The sequence below is a fragment of the Balaenoptera musculus genome, chromosome 19 (assembly GCF_009873245.2).
Source record: "Balaenoptera musculus isolate JJ_BM4_2016_0621 chromosome 19, mBalMus1.pri.v3, whole genome shotgun sequence".
Taxonomy (NCBI): Eukaryota; Metazoa; Chordata; class Mammalia; order Artiodactyla; family Balaenopteridae; genus Balaenoptera; species Balaenoptera musculus.
The window spans coordinates 56724985-56744866 of NC_045803.1; the positions used below are offsets into that span (position 1 = coordinate 56724985).

General features: G+C 46.1%; 1 protein-coding gene across 2 annotated transcripts in view; it reads right to left on the minus strand.

The window, feature by feature from the left end:
- Positions 1-12079, minus strand: part of ZDHHC7 (zinc finger DHHC-type palmitoyltransferase 7) — a 32830-nt gene extending 20751 nt beyond the window's left edge. The window contains exon 1 of one of the 2 annotated variants that reach the window (XM_036833680.1): positions 11862-12079. The gene's annotated coding sequence lies outside the window, so the exon portion shown is untranslated. The remainder of the gene's footprint in view (positions 1-11861) is intronic. The other variant, XM_036833679.1, reaches the window with a different exon arrangement.
- Between the last annotated feature and the right edge of the window lie 7803 nt (positions 12080-19882).

Here is a 19882-nt window from a genome sequence, read left to right on the forward strand (position 1 = left end):
GAGAAATCGACAGTAACACAATAATAGTGGGGAAATTTAACACCCCACTTACATCAATGGACAGATCATTCAGATGGAAAATCAATAAGGAAACACAGGCCTTAAATGACCATGAAACCAGATGGACTTAATTGATATTTACAGAACATTCCATACAAAAGAAGCAAAATACACTTTCTTCTCAAGTGCACGTGAAACATTCTCCAGGACAGATCATACCTTGGGCCACAAATCAAGCCTCAGTAAATTTAAGAAAACTGAAATCATATCAAGCATCTTTCCGACCACAGTGCTATGAGATTAGAAATCAATTCGGGGGACCTCCCTGGTGGCGCAGTGGTTAAGACTCTGCGCTCCCAATGCAGGGGACCCAGGTTCGATCCCTAGTCCGGGAACTAAATCCCACATGCATGCTGCAACTAAGAGTCCGCATGCCACAACTAAGGACCCGATGCAACCTAATAAATAAACAAATATTTATAAATAAATAAACAAATATTTATTTGTTTATTTTTGGCTGTGTCGGGTCTTCGTTGCTGCGCTTGGGCTTTCTCTAGTTGCAGCGAGAGGGGGCTACTCTTCATTGCAGTGCACGGGCTTCTCACTGCGGTGGCTTCTCTTTGTTGTGGAGCACGGGCTCTAGGTGTGCGGGCTTCAGTAGTTGTGGCACATGGGCCCAGTAGTTGTGGTTCGCGGGCTCTAGAGCGCAGGCTCAGTAGTTGTGGCGCACGGGCTTAGCTGCTCCACGGCATGTGGGATCTTCCCGGACCAGGGCTTGAACCTGTGTCCCCTGCATTGGCAGGCGGATTCTTAACCCCTGTGCCACCAGGGAAGTCCCAATAAATATTTTTTAAAAAGAAAGAAAGAAAGAAATCAATTCGGGAAAAAAAACCTGTAAAAAACACAAACACACGAAGCCTAAACAATATGTTACTAAACAACCAATGGATCACTGACGATATCAAAGAGGAATTCAAAAAATAGCTAGAGATAAATGACAACAAAAACAAGATGATCCAGAACCTGTGGGACACAGCAAAAGCAGTTCTAAGAGGGAAGGTTATAGCAATACAGTTTTACCTCAGGAAACAAGAAAAATCTCAAACAACTTAAACTTACACCTAAAGCAACTAGAGAAGAAAGAACAAACAAAACCCAAAGTTAGTAGAAGGAAAGAAATCAAAGGGGCTTCCCTGGTGGCGCAGTGGTTAAGAATCCGCCTGCCAATGCAGGGAACATGGGTTCGAGCCCTGGTCTGGGAAGATCCCACATGCTGCGGAGCGACTAAGCCCGTGCGCAATGAAAGCAATGAAGACCCAACGTAGCCAAACATAAAAATAAATGAAAGAAAACAAATTTTTTTAAAAAAAGAAAAGCTATGATGAACCTAAAGAAGGACTTGGTCTCCCTATTTTACAGATGAGCCACCCCGGACCTCCACACAAGTCCCACCACGCTGCTTCTCGGTTTGAACAGGCCACACTTTTAAAAAGCCTAGGACAGCCCCAAAGTGATGTAACGAAAAGAGACTGAAGACTGTATGCCTAGCTAAGCCAACTAAACAATCAGATTAAGAAACTATAAACCAAGAGGTCCTGGCATGGTTGCTTTTTTCTTTCTCATTTTATGCTTACTTGAGCTTTTCCTGCAACTACAAAAGCAACATAGGCTCACTTTTTCTGTTTTTAGAGAATAAGGGTCCCAGTTTGCAGACGCAGGGGCTGACGGCTGACAGAGCAGAGGGACCCTTCTTCCCTAGGCGGGGGAGGGTGGGGGAGAGGGTACAGCGAAGATGGGCAAAGCGCAGCTAAAGCAGGTCCCACCCCACATGCCGTTCTGAGCAGGAAGGAGGTGGGCTGTGGGTGCTGGAAGTTGGGAAAAGCTGAGGACGGCGACTGAGACTGGAAAAAGGAAGGGGGGTCGGGGAGGTGGCAAGAGAGAGCTGAAACTCAGCACTGTGGGCCCGACAGCGCTGCAAACCCCGGTTCCCAGTAAACACCACAACAGCCAGGCCTTTCATCCACAAGCCCAGCCTAGCACCCAAAACCCTACAGGGGGTTGGGGATTCGCCATGGAGGGCAGGACGAAGGGGAGCAGCCTGAGAAGCCAGGTGACAGAAAACTGCAAGGAACTGGAGGTCCTGATGAGACTGAGAAGCAGGCCTGGAGGATGTACAAGGGAGCCAGGTCGGCCTGAGGTGGTCGGCAGGGGTGTGTGTGTGTGTGTGTGTGTGTGTGTGTGTGTGTGTGTGTGTGTGTGTGTGTGTGTGTGTGTGTGTGTGTGTGTGTGTGTGTGTGTGTGTGTGTGTGTGTGTGTGTGTGTGTGTGTGTGTGTGTGTGTGTGTGTGTGTGTGTGTGTGTTATCCTCTTCAATGATTCTCCCTTGTACATTTTCCATCATTTAGTCTAAATTTCATTCTTTCAATTTCTTGATATTTTCTCAACTTAGTATGGTGTTAAGATAAATAATTATGACCAAAAAATAAGGCTGCAAGGGGGAATTTTAAGAACTCAGAGGAGGTGTCATCCAGGATAACAGTGAGATCTCACAAGTGGCCCCGCAAACGGGCCGCTCCATAGAGCAGAAGGGAGAAGGACAGCACTTCCGTCCCATGCACGTCCGCACCCGGGGTGATCCGTGCGCTAGGACGGGGCCTGAGTTAGGTCGGGGAGACTCACAGAGAGGGAGACGCCTCCCTGAACTTGGTAAAAGAATGGAGCACTCAGACAGCCTACCCCAGGGCCTTGGCTCCAGTGCATTCACTGCCACTGCAATTATGTTCTTGTATGTTCTTTCCATCAATTTGCAATCATGAAAGATTTAGTTTGTGCTTTCAAACCAGACCAGTAATGTATGCCATATGAACCAGTATTTTCTTCTCAAATTACTGAATCTGCAGAACAGAATATTAACCTTTACGGGAAAAAACCAATGGAATAGTAAGTGAACAAGAGCCAAGTCTCAATAGTATTCTGGCACACTGTCCATACTGTGAACAGTAAACTTACGTAACCTTTCCAGAAAGGTCTTTCATACTAAAACAAAACAGGGCAAACTGAGAAACACACAAGGAGCCAAGGCTCTGGGAGAGGAAAGCCAAGCTCACGGGGGTGGGGAGGGGATGACACTGGGCTTTTCCCATCCCGCCAGCCACTCTTCAGCCTCCTGCCAGGTCCTTCTCCTCCACAGACATCGAAATGTGGTGGTGCCTGGGCTGGGTCCTGGGTTGTCCTCTTTAGCTACATGCTCTCTAAATAATCTCACAGGATCTCAGTTCCATGTAGTCAGAAAAGATGCACGTAGGAAACTGCCAAACGAATAATGCATTACTGGGTGTCTCCAATCCGTTACTCAGCAACTCCACGGTAGGGTCAAAGCAGAAACCCCTCCACCCACCAAAACCGTTCTGACCCTACCTTCTAGCAGTGCTTCATATTAGAGCACATTCTTCCCTGCCTGGACCACTGACTTTTGGTAACACTTTGGCAGATTCTCTCACTAAATCTTTAGCAGGTGTTGTGACCCAGCCTGCTGCTGTGCAACACGCTCAAAATTCTCATTCTTTACATCAATCTTCAGCCATGTTACAAAAACAATTTGCTATTTCTCGAGAGGCCGCTAGACAAATTGTTAAACGATGTTCCCAAAGTGCTCCACATCTCCCAGTTCCTCATTTCGGAGTCAATCCTCGCGGTTTTCGCCCTGCTCATATATGGCAAATGGATGTTACTCATGTTTCTTCCTTTGGAAAGCTTCAGTTTGTTCATGTATCTATTGACACTTATTCTGGCTTCCTTTGTGCTACTGCCCAGACTGGAGAAGCCACAAAGCACGTTATTACCCACTTATTTCATTGTTTCGCCTTCATGGGAATTCCCCAAATACTTAAAACAGATAATGCCCCTGGATACACTGGTACCTCTTTTGCTTCTTTCTGTGCTACTTTTCACATCACTCACCTTACTGGTATTCCTTATAATCCTCAAGGACAAGGTATTGTCGAACGTGCCCATCTTACCTTAAAACTTACACTTCTAAAAATAAAAGGGGGAATATGCTAAGACACCCCACGCCTTATTGAATCATGCCTTGTTTACTTTAAATTTCTTGACAGTTGATCGAGCAGGTAACACAGCTTTTGAACGTCTGACGGCCACTTCCGCAGCTCAAGGAGCTTTGGCACGGGTGCTGTGGAAGGACCCTCTGACAAATACATGGAATGGACCTGATCCAGTTTTAATCTGGGGTCGAGGTCATGTTTGTGTTTTTCCTAGAAGTGCTGACTCCCCTCGGTGGCTTCCTGAACATCTTGTTAAACAGACAGATGACAAGAAAGACCCCGCAGCTGATTCGGAGGATGCGGCGCTTCTCGCTGAATGCGAAGACTGCTCCAGGGAGGGATTCTAAGAGAAGAGGTCAGAAAAGGAGGCGTCCAGCACGAAGGACTCGACAAAGTGATCCTCCGACTTGGGGTCAATTGAAGAAATTGGTGGCTCAAGCTCAGGAATTAGTGACTGCTCAAAGGACTCCTTTTACCCCTATGACAATGTTTTTGGCTATGTTGGCTGTTCTTTCTACCTCTTCTGTTCAAGCTGATGATTTATACTGGGCTTATGTTCCTGACCCCCCTTTGCTACACCTGTTTCCTGGATTGATGCTGAATTCCCTGTATTTTATAATGATACTGTTTTTGGAGATTTTATTGGAAATATTAAGATGGCAAATATGTCTGTGAATTATTCCAATTGGTTTAATTATTTTCCTGTATGTTTAAGTCCGCCAAATTTGGAATCAGGCTGTATTAAAGCTATAGCTTTTGAACATACTGTGCTATACAGTGGAAAGGTAGAATCACAATATGCAACTAATAATAGAGGTATATATCACTTTACTGGTTCTTCTCTTACTTTATATTGTAGGCAGATAGTAAAACAAGAAGATTTATCTACATTTGTGCATTGGTATAAAGATCATCAATTAATTAACATTCAGGAACGTTTTACCCGAGTTAACCCTACAGATCCTTTTAATCATTCTATAATTATTAAGAATTTACAACCTTCTGATTCTGGACGTTATCTATGTGATTTCTTATGTTGGCAATTATCCCATGCTTTGTAAAATTTGTTCTGCAAAGATATGTTCGTCTCAGTACTGAGCTCCATGGTTTGCGTTTACAACAACATGCTTTACAAAAGAAAAAAGGGGGAGCTGTGGGACGCATGCAGTCTTAGCCGGAGGTAACTCCTGGAGGAGACAGTATGTCTCTCACAGAAAGCAAAGCCCTTACCCTTGACTGGGAATGCACTCTTTTTCCCAGGCCTGAGGAATGTAAAAGAGATTAGCAAAGCTATCTCAAGCCAGGAGACCTCAGGGAAATGAGAGTCCTGGTTGTTCCCTATGGCTGGGGGCTGTGTGTGAGCCTGGTTAAGGGAAGATAATGTTCAAGGATAGTTGTTGTAAACTTGTTGACGTCTGTGGCGGTGACTGAACTGAGATGATAAGCAATTCTCTAAGTTCATTGTCTAATAATGAGCTCCTCTTCTGTCTACATTAGATTCAGTAGATTCTAAATAAAGTGCCTTGCAACCATCAGTCATCTTGGTCCTTCTGACCCCATACTCGCGGTGCTATTCAGTCCCTTGCCCCTCTCCGTCGGGACCTGGAAGACCCTCTGCGGTGGCTGGACCATCGCACCCAGGGCCAGTTTTTACAGATATAAGTCGGATCCTGCCACTCCCTTACCTATTAAAACCAGCCAATTGCTGCCTCTGTGGTTAGAATAAAACCCAAAGGCTACACAGCCCTACCCGGCCCGGGGCCTGTGGACCTCACCTCTTACCTCCCCTCCCACCCGGGCTGTCTCTGTTCCTCTGTCATCACCGCAACAGAATGTTCTCGTAATATCCCCAGCACACCCCGAACTCCACAAACACTTGTTGAGTGAGAGAAGGAAAAGCAAAAACAAACCCCACAGGAACCCGAAAGGAGTAAGAAAGAGGGTCAAAGTGGGAGGCCTGGGGTGGGGTGGGATGGGATGGGGTCAGACAGTCCGGGGAGCTGAGGGGGAGAAACGTGGACGGGTTAAGGGGGGAGAGGGAGAATGGGAGGAAGGAGAGAGACCCACACTGGCAGGGCTTTTTCTGGGTGTGTCACTTGGAGCACACAGGCTGCACGAGGCAACCTCAAAGGCACAAATGTACACAAATGCCAAAGCTTCCACATTTATCCCCATACCAGAGCCACAGCCTGAAAGTCAAATGGAGGAGCTATTTTTAAAAACCCCAACATGGTAACTCAACCCTCAAGAATTCCAAAGCCAGAGACAAAAAGAACCCCAGAGTCCCCAAACCCTTCAAGTGTCCCGTCCCAGGGAAGACCTGAGCCTGAACCAAGCTGGTGAATCCCCGCCTCTTTCCTTATCTTCCTAAATGGGGTTTCTTTGTTTAATAGGAAATGAACTTTTATAACATCAGACTTGCCCAAACCTGCAACACGAGGCACATCTGACCCGCTCACAGTGAACCTAGCTCTCAGATGCAAGTTAACAACAATGTAAGATACTGGAATGTGAAAGGACAGGCCAGTTACTGAACATCTGCCATGTGTCAGGACCTTTGTACACATCATGACGGTGAACTCTGCCACTACCCTAAAAACGAGGTGCTCGCTGAGGGATGAGGAAATTGCGCCTTCGAGCGGCAGTACCCTGCCCAAGCTCACGGCCAGCAAAGCATGGAGTCGGGGCTGTTCCGACTCCAAAGCCCACGCTCTTCCATGACAACACGCCACCTCCCTGAGCACCTGGTTTCAGAGAACGCGTTCCGTAACGAGGACACTGAATCTGGGAACTACGGACCGCTAAGAATTCAGAACGCTCCGACCAGAAATACTGTAAGAGCCTGTCTCAAGAGAAACTGCACGCTTCTCTACCCTGCCTGCCCCTGCTTATTACTGGGTCTGCAAACGCACTGCGCCCTGTCCCAGAATGACCCAAACCACCAGTTTAACACAGAGCCGGCCTCTCCTTCCATTTACTGATAACACTCCTCACACAGCCAGTATTTACTGAGCACCTTTTAACCCCTGGACACAAGGCCTCCTCTTCCCTCATTCCTACGTGCTGCCGCTGCTTCCTGCTTACAGCTGTGACCCTTCCCTTCCCACCTTTCCCACAACCCAAGCTTAGGCACCCTCACCTCTGGCTGTACCTCTGTAGAACCCTAACCAACAGAGGCGCCAAACCTTGGGACCACGGCATTCAAGGCGCCACTGAATCTGGCCCCCCTGCCCTTCCAGGCTCTTCCACGCAGCGTTCATCCTGGTTCCCGTGCCGGGCCTGTTCACACCTCTGAGCTTCTGCTCTCGCTGTTTCCTCCAATTAGAAGACTCTCACTCTCTGCCTATTTACCACGCACCCACTATGTACAAACCACTGCAGAATAAGTGTTTTCAAAACTATGAGGTGCTGTACCAATGTAAGGCATTATCTTGGCCCCATGAAGAGTCTGGATTTATTAGACAATTATTAAAATTCTACTAGAGGTTTTTCAAGAATAGAATGAAGTAGTAAGCAAGACAAGAATACATCTGTAGATAGAGGCAAAGAAGTGAGTGAAAGAGAAAAGAAATCAGAGGCAAGTGAGAGTATGTGACTAAATGCCGTCCCCTAACAGGCAGACCAAAGTACGGACACATGTTAAACTGGAAAGGAGGCGTTTTCTCCTCCTCAGAGGCAAGGGGAAGAAAAGGACTGATGGGCATTCAGAGATATCTCAGCTGGAATGGAGTCAAAGTTGAGAGAACTCTCCCAGCAGCCTCTGCTCCATGATCTATAAGGGAGAGTCCTTTGTCAATGGTAAAGCAAAAAAAGTGTGTGTATATATATAATATATATACACACATATATATAATTTTAAGTGAGGTATAATTGATTTACAATATATAAGTTTCAGGTGTACGACATTCACAATTTTTAAAGGTTATATTCCATTTATGCTGCAACTAAGGAGCCCTGCAGCCACAACTAAGGAGCCTGCCTACCACAACTAAGGAGCCCACATGCTGCAACTAAAGAGCCAACGAGCTGCAACTAAGGAACCCGCCTGCTGCAACTGAGACCCAGCGCAACCAAGCAAATAAATACTAAAAAAAAAAAAATTGGCTATATTCCCTGAGTTTTACAGTATATTCTTGTAGCATATTTATTAATGATGGTTTGTACCTCTTAATCCCCCACCCCTATCTTGCCCCTCCCCTTCCCTCTCCCCACTGGTAACCACTAGTTTGTTCTCCTATAGCTGTGAGTCTGCATCTTTTTTTAAAAAGTGTATTTTTAAAGAAGGTACCATGAATGAAGGAAGGATGCTGTGTAATAAAGAATTTAACCATGCTCAAAAGAAGGTCTGGGCTTCGTTGGCTGACAATCTGATTTAGGGTGGGGACTGGCCACACCAGAAAGACCAACATGATTTAGGGTGGGGCTCTGGGTCACGCAGTATTAGTTGACCTGGAAACTGAGATCAACCCTGTGGGCGGTCAATCAATCAATCATTTATGCCCATGTCATAGAAGCCCAATAAAGACTCCAAACACCAAGGCTCAGGTGAGCATCCCTGGTTGGCAATACCCAGTGCACAGTGTCTCGTGTCAACGCCAGTTACGTACCACGTTCCAGCTCCTTGGGGAGAGGGCAATGGAAGCTCCATGTTTGGTACGGCCCCAGATTCTGTCCTATGAGCCGCTTCACTTGGCTGAGTTTAATAAACCATAACTCTGAGCACAGCAGCTTTCAGTGAGTTCTGTGAGGCCTTCTAGCTAGTAATCGAACCTGAGGGTGGCTTGGGGACCCCCCAGACTTGCAGCTGGTGTCAGAAGTGACGGTGGTCTTGTGTGGACTGTTCCCTCTCAACTTTGTAGTTGACCAACTCTGCAGGTGGCCCAAACTCTTCTCAGGTGCCACAGCTGAAGGGTCACACACAAGTTTTTTTTTTTTTTTTTTTTTTTTTTTAATTTTTTTTTTATTTGTTTATTTATTTATTTATGGCTGTGTTGGGTCTTCGTTTCTGTGCGAGGGCTTCCTCTAGTTGCGGCAAGTGGGGGCCACTCTTCATCGCGGTGCGCGGGCCTCTCACTATCGCGGCCTCTCTTGTTGCGGAGCACAGGCTCCAGACGCGCAGGCTCAGTAATTGTGGCTCACGGGCCTAGTCGCTCTGCGGCATGTGGGATCTTCCCAGACCAGGGCTCGAACCCGTGTGCCCTGCATTGGCAGGCAGATTCTCAACCACTGCGCCACCAGGGAAGCCCCACACACAAGTTTTTAACCTGACCCTGCAAACTGGCTTTGGGGACAAAAGGGAGCAAGAGTGAGTGTTTATACTTTATGTGTTATATATAAAGTGTTATATATAAAGTCTATACTTTATGCTCTGCTCTAGTGTTCGAACTTTTTTTTTTTTTAACAAAACAAGCATGTATTACTTCTATAATTAAAACATTACCTTTAAGAAACATACCCCTAAAAAGCTGCTTTCAGAAAACTATCTTGTACAGCTGCTCAGCATGGATTGGAGCAGGGAAATTGTGGAATCATCAGGAAAACTACTTCTCAATTCATCCCAAGCATTCATTTCATAAGTGAACTTACTGCTCGTTCCATTTCCTCAAATTAACAAAGATTATGTGATTTATGTCACCAAAGGGTCCACGCCTTGCAGGTAGCAGTTTCAGTAAGAATGTAAAAGCATGTCCAGACTTCTGACTGGCTCAAGACTGTTCTTATATAAAGCTCCTTTCAGTACTTTCTCTCTCTCGCTGAGAGAGTCATTCTGTTCATGCTAATATTTGTCCTTTCTAGAAGAGGATTTCTGCTTTCATAGTGCATTGATTAGCAAGGCTGAAAATTCCCAATTCACTCACTGTAATCGAGGCAGACTCTGAGTCATTGGTAAAAAAAACCAAACTTCTGTATACATCTCTACCCACTTTGCTTTGACGTGAGATGTGTGCATAAAGATTTCCAACTGTTGATTTATGAATTCTTTAGGAAATTACTATCAAATAGTCTCATACGCCTCCACCTCACAACTTAAAAGCCCACCTACCAGCCTCACTCCTGAAAGCACACAATCCAAATAATGTCAGTCACTCGACCCTTCTATTTACCAGAATCTTCAAGAGATGCAATTTAAGATGTCTGTTCCATTCCGTTTTTCAAATATCCCAAGAGCCTTTCTCTTTAATCAAGTATTCTGGGGCTTCCCTGGTGGTCCAATGGCTAAGACTCCGCACCCCCAGTGCAAGGGGCTCGGGTTTGATCCCTGGTCAGGGAACTAGATCCCACATGCCGCAACTAAGAGTTCGCAGGCCACAACTAAGAGTTCGCATGCTGCAACTAAGTTTGCATGCTGCAATGAAGATCCTGCATGCCGCAACTAAGACCCAGCGCAGCCAAAATAAATAAATGTTAAAAAAAAAAAAGTATTCTGACTTCCTAAGAATCAAATTTAAGGCGCGGGCTTTCTCTAGTTGCGGCGAGCGGGGGCTACACTTCGTTGTGGTGCGCGGGCTTCTCATTGCGGTGGCTTCTCTTGTTGCGGAGCACGGGCTCTCGGCGTGCGGGCTTCAGTAGTTGTGGCATGCAGGCTCAGTAGGTGTGGCTTGTGGGCTCTGGAGCGCAGGCTCAGTAGTTGTGGCGCTCGGGCTTAGTTGCCCCGTGGCATGTGGGATCTTCCCGGACCAGGGTTCCAACCCGTGTCCCCTGCCTTGGCAGGCGGATTCTTAACCACTGAGCCACCAGGTAAGTCCCCAAGGTGACTTTTAAAAAGGTGACTTCAGATAAGTAAACGTTGTTAAGACAGTATCAAAAAGATTAAATCTGACTTTTAAAAAGGTGACTTTAAGCAAATAAAATTTGTGAAAGTATCAACAGATTAAATCCATCATCTTTGAGGTGAAGAGTCTAAGAAGAAATAAACATTGGCCCAGATTTCTAGACCATTTGAGACAGCAGTAGTAAAACAGATAAATCTATGTGCAGTAAGTACAAACACTAAGCAGACTGCAAACATTAAACATTGTAGCATTGATTGGACAGCCCTTTACACCACCTGGTCAGTAAAAGAAGCTACAAAGCATCTACATCAACAGTTCTTACACCCCCCCCCCCCAAAAAAAACTGGTTACCCATAAGCCAATAAAGTGTGTCCATCCAACAGCGAAAAGAGACTTAGTTTCAGCAGCAATGACTCCTCAGGAGAGATGAGCCTTGGCGACAGCAAGAAAAGATGCAAACATTGCCCTGAAGGCTGACCTGACTGTCCCAGGTGCCCTGGCAGGCAATACCCCAAAGATCATTGGCAGGGGAAGGGAAGATAAGGAAGAAGGTGGGCAAAGAATAAAAAAGAAAAATTAAAACTTACAAAGGAGGGAAGAACAGGAGCATTCATTCGAGAAGCCATGGGCGACGTTAGAGGAAGCCCACTGTAATGCATGCCTATAAACTACTCCTTACAGCTTACACAGGGTTTACTGCCACTCTTCTGACTCCAACGACAACCCCGTTATTAATTATTAAAGGAGAAAACCGTGGCTCGGAGACCTGAGTGTCACACCCAAGGTCAGGCAAAAAGCTGGGGCTGCAATTCGGGCCCTACCCCGAAAGATGCACTAAGGAGTGACAAGGAGACACCTGGAAGAGAAGTCAAGAGCTGGCACAGAGGTGCCCCCGAGGAACTCGGGAAGGTCGTAGGTGCGGGGTGGGGTGGAGGAAAGGGAGCAGGGGGCCCGGGGCTGGCGGACGGGGGCCTGGAGTGGCCGGGAGACCCGGGCGCGAGCAGCCCGCCCCGGCCCGCCGCACTCACCCGAGGCCCGGGCGGGGTCGCCCGGCGCTGCGGCTCCTCCCGGCCTGCGGCGGCGGCGGCGGCGACTGCAGCGGCCGAGGCAGGGACGCATCATGCGGCCGCACTCATGGCCGGGCCGGAGGGGGCCCCGCGGCTCGGCTCGGTCCTGCCGGGCCGCTCGGAGGGAGGCGGCCTCCGAGCGGACACAAGAGACAGAACCCAACCTGGAGAGCTTGGCGGCACGACCCCCGGAAGTGAACCCCGCGTGGTCAGCGGCGCCGCGTTTGCGCAGTTCCGGTCGCGCCGCTCCCGGCAGCGGAGAAGGGTGCGTGAGGTGGTTTGCTGGGACTCAGCGGCCGGGATCCCTCTGGGAGAGAGGGTCTTAAAGACGGACAGTTCCCAGAGAAAGACGGCTCTTAGTCGCAAGGTCCCCTCGCTAAAATAAAGGGATCCATCCAAACTGAGGTCCGGAAGAGAAAGGATGAGGGCTACGGGCTGCCGCAAGGTCCAAGCCGCGCGGCTAGGCTTTTTGACTCGGGGAGGAGTTCTTGCCCAGGTTTACTGAGCCCTTGGTGGCCCTTCTGAGCCAGCGTTAGGTGTGGCCTGTACGGCGTGCGAGGACGGAACACGGGTTAATGGAGAAGCGCGAGTGTGAACGATGGAGCCAGAAAGCACGTGGGGAGTAGGGGAAGCGCCATTGGATGCGCGATTCCTGATTCGCTGAGCCTCTGGTTCCCCTCTGAGCGACCTGGAAACCATGGCATCCCAGCGATTCCTTCCAGATGCTAAGTCCTAAGTTTTTTGAAGGTGGAAACGTGGTTGGGTTTTGTTTGGGGGTTTTTTGGGTGGGGGTGGTATTTCCTACAATATTTGGGACAACTTCCGCAGGGCTGGGAAGTAGGCGCTCAGTGTTTGTTATTAAACTCTTAAGTACCCACTAACTTGTAAGTGATTAGAAACAGTAATTGCAGCTGCGGGATCTATCAGACTCTCACAGCCTGCAAGCCACCTTTTCACAATTTACCGTTCTTGCTCCCAGAAACGCTTATCCAGCCAAGCTTTTGGAAGTAAGGGGTGCATTAATCATCAAAATTTGAACTTTAAAAGCTTAAAATTTTGTTACTGTACCTCTGCATTTACAATGGGGCTATGCATTCAGTCAACCCTCATTGAGCCTCCTATTTCCTGGTCTGTTTATTCCCACAAGGAAGAAAAGTGGGGTAGGCCTCCAAGCCGTGGTCAATTCTTTTTGCATAGGCTGAAAGAAAGGATGATTGTCTTTGGAGAACATCAAGACTACAAGTGCCTGCTATGCTTAAGATATACTTGCTATGAGCAAGTTAAGAGTATCTTTTTTTTTAATTGAAGTATAGTTGATTTACAATATCGTGTTAGTTCCAGGTGTACAGCACATTGATTCACTTATACATATATATACATATGTATCTATTCTTTTTCAGATTCTTTTCCCTTATAGGTTATTACAAAATATTGAGTATAGTTCCTTGTGCTATACAGTAGGTCCTTGTTGGTTATCTATTTTATATATAGTAGTGTGTATGTTAATCCCAACCTCCTAATTTATCCCTCCCCCCAAAAGAGTATCTTTAAAAAAAAAAAAAAAAGCTTAAATCATGACTGTGATACAAATATAAACACATGTCAAAGATTTAATTTAACTCACCAATTCATGAGGAAGTAGGTAAGGTGATACATGTAGTTCAGAGATGAATCCAAAAGGCAGGCACATGTATGCAGTCAGGAATGCTGCAATGAATTTGCTTAATAGAGCCAAAACTGGCTTCTTGTACAATGGGGAAGTCAATTGAACTTCTACCAGACAAGATTCATTTGTATGTCTGATATCGGTGGACAAAAATTGTTACCAAGTTGGTCAACTGGACCTGCGCCGGGGTCCTAGCCCCAGCCGAGACCTCTTGTCTTTTTCCGATCAGATTCGCACAGACAATGATGAAACCAGTGCTGAGACTGGAATAGTACCAGCTGTTTTTAGTGGCCAAAGAATGGAAAGGGGGACTCTAGTTCTCAAATCAACTTCTCAACCCAATTCAGGTGGAGCCACCAAGTATATTGGCGGGTCAAGGTAAAAAGGAGGGAATTGGAAGGAGTGGGAGGAATATTCATGACTTACTAGAGAACAGGGGTGTGGTTTGGACCTTGAACTGTTGCAACTCTCCTTTTCAGTCCTTATATGGGCTTTTCTGGTTGTTGTCATGGCAATCGTCAACTTCCTGACCCTGGTGGGCGTGTCATTTAACATATGCTAATATATTACAGTCAGAGTATAATGAGGCTCAAGGTCTACTGGAAGTCAAATCTTCGGCCATCTTGGGCCTGGTTGGTTCTAACCAGTTCTCATTTTTTTTCTCTTTGCATCTTCCTCCTGAAACTTAGATAAGAATAATTGGTTTCCATTCAAGGGAGGGTCAGGGATATGATTCCGGGGCAACAGCCTTGGTAACAGAATCACTTAGATTGCTTTCGATTCTCCAAAACCTATAGAGTTATAAATAGCTTAAAGCGAAGAAAAAAATCCATAGAACCACATAACCCAAGGCTGTGCATGACAACACCTAGTTGTCCATTGAAGGCACCCAATAATTTTTTTTGACCCATTTCAAAGTCTTTCACAAAAAGACTCATAATTCTCCTCTGTCCCCACACTTGTATAAGCTTGTTTATTGTAACTTTAAAATTGCATTGTTGCTAAAGGAAATAGCACAGTAAAATCATTCATTAAAATATTTAACAGGGATGACAGCAGTTGACAAAAACAATTCAACTCTTTCAAGGATTTTCATCTATTTCTCAACAGACTTGATATGTGGTCTTCTGCAAGTCATTTCCCCTCCCCAAACCTCAGCTTTTTTTTTTTTTTTTTTAATCTCTAAAATATGAGCTCAGACTTGATTTCTAAGGTTTCTTCCTGTTCTGAGACTGTGGTTCAACACAGTTTTTTGCCTCACCCTGACTTCATAAGGCCCATAGAGCCAAAAACCTAACATTGGAGGCCCTTGCAGGGATGGGAAACATCCCATCTCCAGGATTAGTTCTGTTTACCCATCAGGAGCTAGTTTCCAGCTAACCACTCATCCCAGGAAATAGTTCTTTTAAAGTGGAGCCTCTGTTCAACCACGTGAAAAGATGCTCAGCCTCATTCAAAGTAAAAGGAATGAATGCAAATTTAAAGTACCAAGAGACCCCATTTTTCACCTAGTGAGTTGGCAAAGATGAAAGTTTGGTGATTCTCTGTTGGCAGGGCAGCCCAAATTGGTGCCATTGTCAATTTATTCAGCTCTTTGCAGAGCAAGATAGCAATGTGAATCACAAAAATCTAAGTGTACGTACCCTTTGACCCAGCAGTCCCACTCAGGAGTTTATCCTACAGATAGACTCACCCATGTACACAAAGATGTTTGCACTTCAGTATTTACAGTAGGATGTTTGTAGAAGCAAAAAACTGCATCGCCCTGTATGCCATCAGTATATTAAATAAAGTATGTTATACATACAAATGGAATGCTGTGGTGTGCAGTGGCCTTTGAGGTATATTAAGTCCCTTGTGTAAAACTGTGTATTTGTGTGAAAAAGAAGATTTGGGGGATATATATGTTTATTGTACACAGAATGTCCCTGGAAAAATATACAAGGAATAGGTCTGTAACTTGTTAAGCTTGTAAACCATGTATCCATTTTTAAATACATCAAAATTAAAAATAAATGAGACAACCCAATAGAACAATTGGCAAAACACAGGTACTTCACAAAAGAATATCCAAAACATGAAAAAATGCTCATTTTCTTTAGTCATCAGGGAAATGCAAACTTAAACCACAATGAAATCGTATTTACACACCCACTAGAATGGCGAACGTGAAAAAACAAGTGCTGGCAAACATGTAGAAAAACTGGGACTTCCATACACTTTACTGCTGGGGGTAGGAATGTGATTATTTAACCGCCCAGGACAACTGTTTGGAGTATCTGCTGAAGGTGGACCAAAAGACTTGTGCTAGAATGTTCCCACAATACACAGTACAGTGTTGTTCATGGATATTTAGGTTGTTTGTAGTTTGGGGCTAGAACGAATGAATCGTGGTATACGTATACAGTGAAATACTGTACAGAATGAAAGTACACACTACGTACAACAGTACAAATAAATCTCACAAATAGGATGTTGAATAAAAGAAGCAAGACATAAAAGAATACATACTATATAATTTTATTAATAAAAAGCTCAAACTTGGGCAAAACTGATCTTTGGTGTAGGAAGACAGGGCAGGGCAGTGATGGCCACTGAGGTGGGGATGCCAGGGTGCCAGTTATATTCTATTTTTGATCGGGGTGCTGCTTGTATGAGTGTTCACTTGGTAAAAATTCAGCCACGTACATTTATGATTTGTATGCTGTACTTTAAGTAAACAGTGGGAGAAAGAGAGAGACTTCCAAGGGTTGTACAGTGGAAAATCAGAAATTTCTTCAGAAGGGAGTTTGGGTGGTTTCTTATTTTTTCCACTGAGATCGTGATGTTGAATGCATCAGGAAGCCAGAAGGTTGAAACTCCACAACCCATGGTGTTGAACAAGGCCCAGGAAGTCCAAACAACCCAAAGTGGTATGATATGTTCCTGAATTCCTTTTCACTGGGCCATCTCACCTCCAGCTGTGGGTAGAGCCTGCTGGGGCAGCAGGCCTGTGCTTGGGGCTCTGTGTCCCCTGGATGTCCCACGCTTGCTCTCTCATGCCCTTCAGGACTTGATTCGGAGCACATCTTCCTCCCCGGCACCCTATTGAAAAATTCTCCCTCTCTCCCATTCCTCCAACAGTTCACTTCCCCCTCCCTGCTTTGCTCCTGGTCACAAGTCAGCTAACATCCTCTGTCACTTAGTTATCCCATTGTTTATCCCTCACTGCAATGCAAGCCTCGTGAAAGGCAGGGATTTTGTTGGCCTCGTTCGCTGTCAAAATGCAGCGACTCAATAAATATGCATTGAATGAATGAACGAACATGCCATGGTTGGCCCCTTTTTCAGACGAAGAAACAGGCCCAATGAGTTTAAGGAGTGTGCTGAAGGTCGAGGGGCCTCACTGCCTCATAGACTCTCTTCATCCTCATGTCTGTGAAACTGGTACGATCTCTTTGTGCAGCTGAGAAAACAGGCTCAGAGTTAAGTGATCGCCCCAAAGAAGCAGAGCACAGCTAGCCTGCAGACCTCATTCTGTCCAGCTCTGAAGATCCTGCTGTTTCTACCATAACATTCTCACTCTCTAAGGAGCCCGAGGCCATGCGCTATACATAGCAGCTCTGTACCAAGTCCTGAGGGCTCACCTGGGATGTGATCCACCCCCAGCTCCTCCTACCAGGACCTGATCCACCAAGTTGCCTGGAAGCAAGTCCCTGCCCATTTGTGCTCTGGCTCCAATAACTCAGTCCTCTTCTTTTCCTCCGCCTCCACCCTCCAGATGCTTATCTTAAACCTATATTGGTTCATTCAACAAATATTTAATCGTCCACTCTCGGAACCATGTTAAGTGCTGCAGACACGGGGGTGAGCAAAACCAGACAAAGTTCCTACCTGTTGTGGAGCTCAGAGACTAATTAAACAGATAAAAAAGTGGACAATTACAAACTGGTGTGCTCCTATAAGGGGAGAGGACGTGTGTGGTGAGCAAGTATACCTGGGTATCTGACCTGATCTGGGGGTCACAGTGGAAGGCTTCCTTTAGGATGTGATATGTGAAGAACAAGGGCATTTGATGAATAAAGGAGTGCAGGGGGTGGAGGAAGAGTTCCAGGCAAAGGGGTAAGTGGGGAGGTCCTCCGTGGAAAGCAACGTGGATTGTTTGGAGTTCTATAAGGAGCCCTGTGTGGAGGGCATGGGGGGAGTGGCTTGAGACCAGGCTGGAGAGCTTGGAAGGGACCAGGTCATGCAGGACGCTAACAACCATTTGAGGGATTCTGGCCACATCTGAGGGGGGAAGCCACTGGAAGGTTTGATCCCATTTGTGGTTTTTAAAGGTCACTCCAGGGAGTTCCCTGGTGCCCTAGTGGTTAGGATTCTGGGCTTTCACTGCCATGGCCCTGGTTGGGGAACTGAGATCTCACAAGCTGCGTGGTGCAGCGGAAAAAATAATAATAATAAAAAAAAGGTCACTCCAGTGGCTTACTGGAGAACAGACTGGAGAAGGGAAAGAATAGATGCAGGGAAATGTCAACTAATAAATGCTGATGGAGCAATCGAATTCCAACACTCACCATTCTGCAGCCACCATAGCAGTATCATTAATGGGTGCTAAACCACTGGGTGAGAATTCATTGGAAAATAGGATATTTAAGTAGTCTAAAAGTATCTTCCCGACAGATTACCAATGACTTACAAAGGGAAAAAAGTACCTTGACAGTGGAGAAATATATCACCATCTCAACCTCAGGTCAAACAGCATCAGCAATAATGAGACAAACGAATGCGTGTGCCTCCTGATAGGATATGCACTGAGGACACACTTCAGTGATGCAGCACTGCTGTCAAAAATGTGTTACCTGGGGACTTCCCTGGAGGTCCAGTGGTTAAGAATCCATCTTGCAATGCAGGGGACGCGGGTTCGAGCCCTGGTCGGGGAACTAAGATCCCACACGCGGCGGGGCAACTAAGCCTGCGTGCAACAGCTAGAGAGAACCGCACGCCTCAACAAAAGATCCCGTGTGCCGCAACTAAGACCGGATGCAGCCAGTACATAAGTAAATAATATATAAGAAAAAATAGAAACAAAAATGTGTTACCTGACTTTATACAGGAGCAGGCAGAAAAACCTAAACTGAGAGACATTTACACAACATGCAGCCTGTATTTTTTTTTTTACTTTAAAAAATTTTTTATTATTTATTCATTTATTTTATTTTATTTAGTTTTGGCTGCATCGGGCCTCTAGTTGCGGCACGTGCAGGATCTTCATTGAGGCACGCAGGCTCTCTTGATGAGGCGTGCAGGCTCAGTAGTTGCGCCACGCAGGCTTAGTTGCCCCGTGGCATGAGGGATCTTAGTTCCCTGACCAGGGATTGAACCCGCATCCCCTGCATTGTAAGTCGGATTCTTTAACACTGGACCACCAGGTAAGTCCTGAGCTTGTACAGATCAGTGTCTTGAAGGACAAAGAAAAGCTGAGAACTATTCCAGATTAAAGGGGACTGCCTTTGAAGATGGAGGAAGGGGCCTCAAGCCAAAGAATGCAGGCAGCCTCTAGAAGCTGGAAAAGGCAAGGAAATCATTCTTCCTGAGCCCCCAGAAGGAATGCAGCCCCGCTGATACCTCAATTTTAAGACCTGACCTCCAGAACTGTAAGATAATAAATTTGTGTTGTTTTAAGCCACTAAATTTGCGGTCATATTAGGGCGAAGGGAAAATAGACATGGTGGGCAACCAGAAACAAAGAACGGATGCTAAGCCACGTTGCCTGCTTTCTCCTGTGTAGTTCTTTTTTGGATTCATCCTCTAATCAAAGTATTTTGAATATTGATTCACCCATCAAATAAATATACTATCTCTCCCACCTTTTCTTCATGCCCGTTATACAATATCACAAGATATCTTAGCAAATGCTTGGTTCCAGGTATCTGTTGCTTTCCCTTTTTTTAAAAAAAATATATTTATTTATTATTTTTGGCTGCGTTGGGTCTTCGTTGCTGCACGCGGGCTTTCTCTAGTTGCGGCAAGCGGGGATGACTCTTCGTTGCGGTGTGCAGGCTTCTCATTGCGGTGGCTTCTCTTGTTGTGGAGCATGGGCTCTAGGTGCGCGGGCTTCAGTAGCTGTGGCACACAGGCTCAGTAGTTGTGGCACACGGGCTTAGTTGCTCCGAGGCATGTGGGATCTTCCTGGACCAGGGCTCGAACCCCTGTCCCCTGCGTTGGCAGGCAGATTCTTAACCACTGCGCCACCAGGGAAGTCCCTGTTGCTTTCCCTTGCCTGCCCCAAATCCACCCCTCTTCTCCTGGCAAGAGCACCTCAGTTTCCCATGGGCAC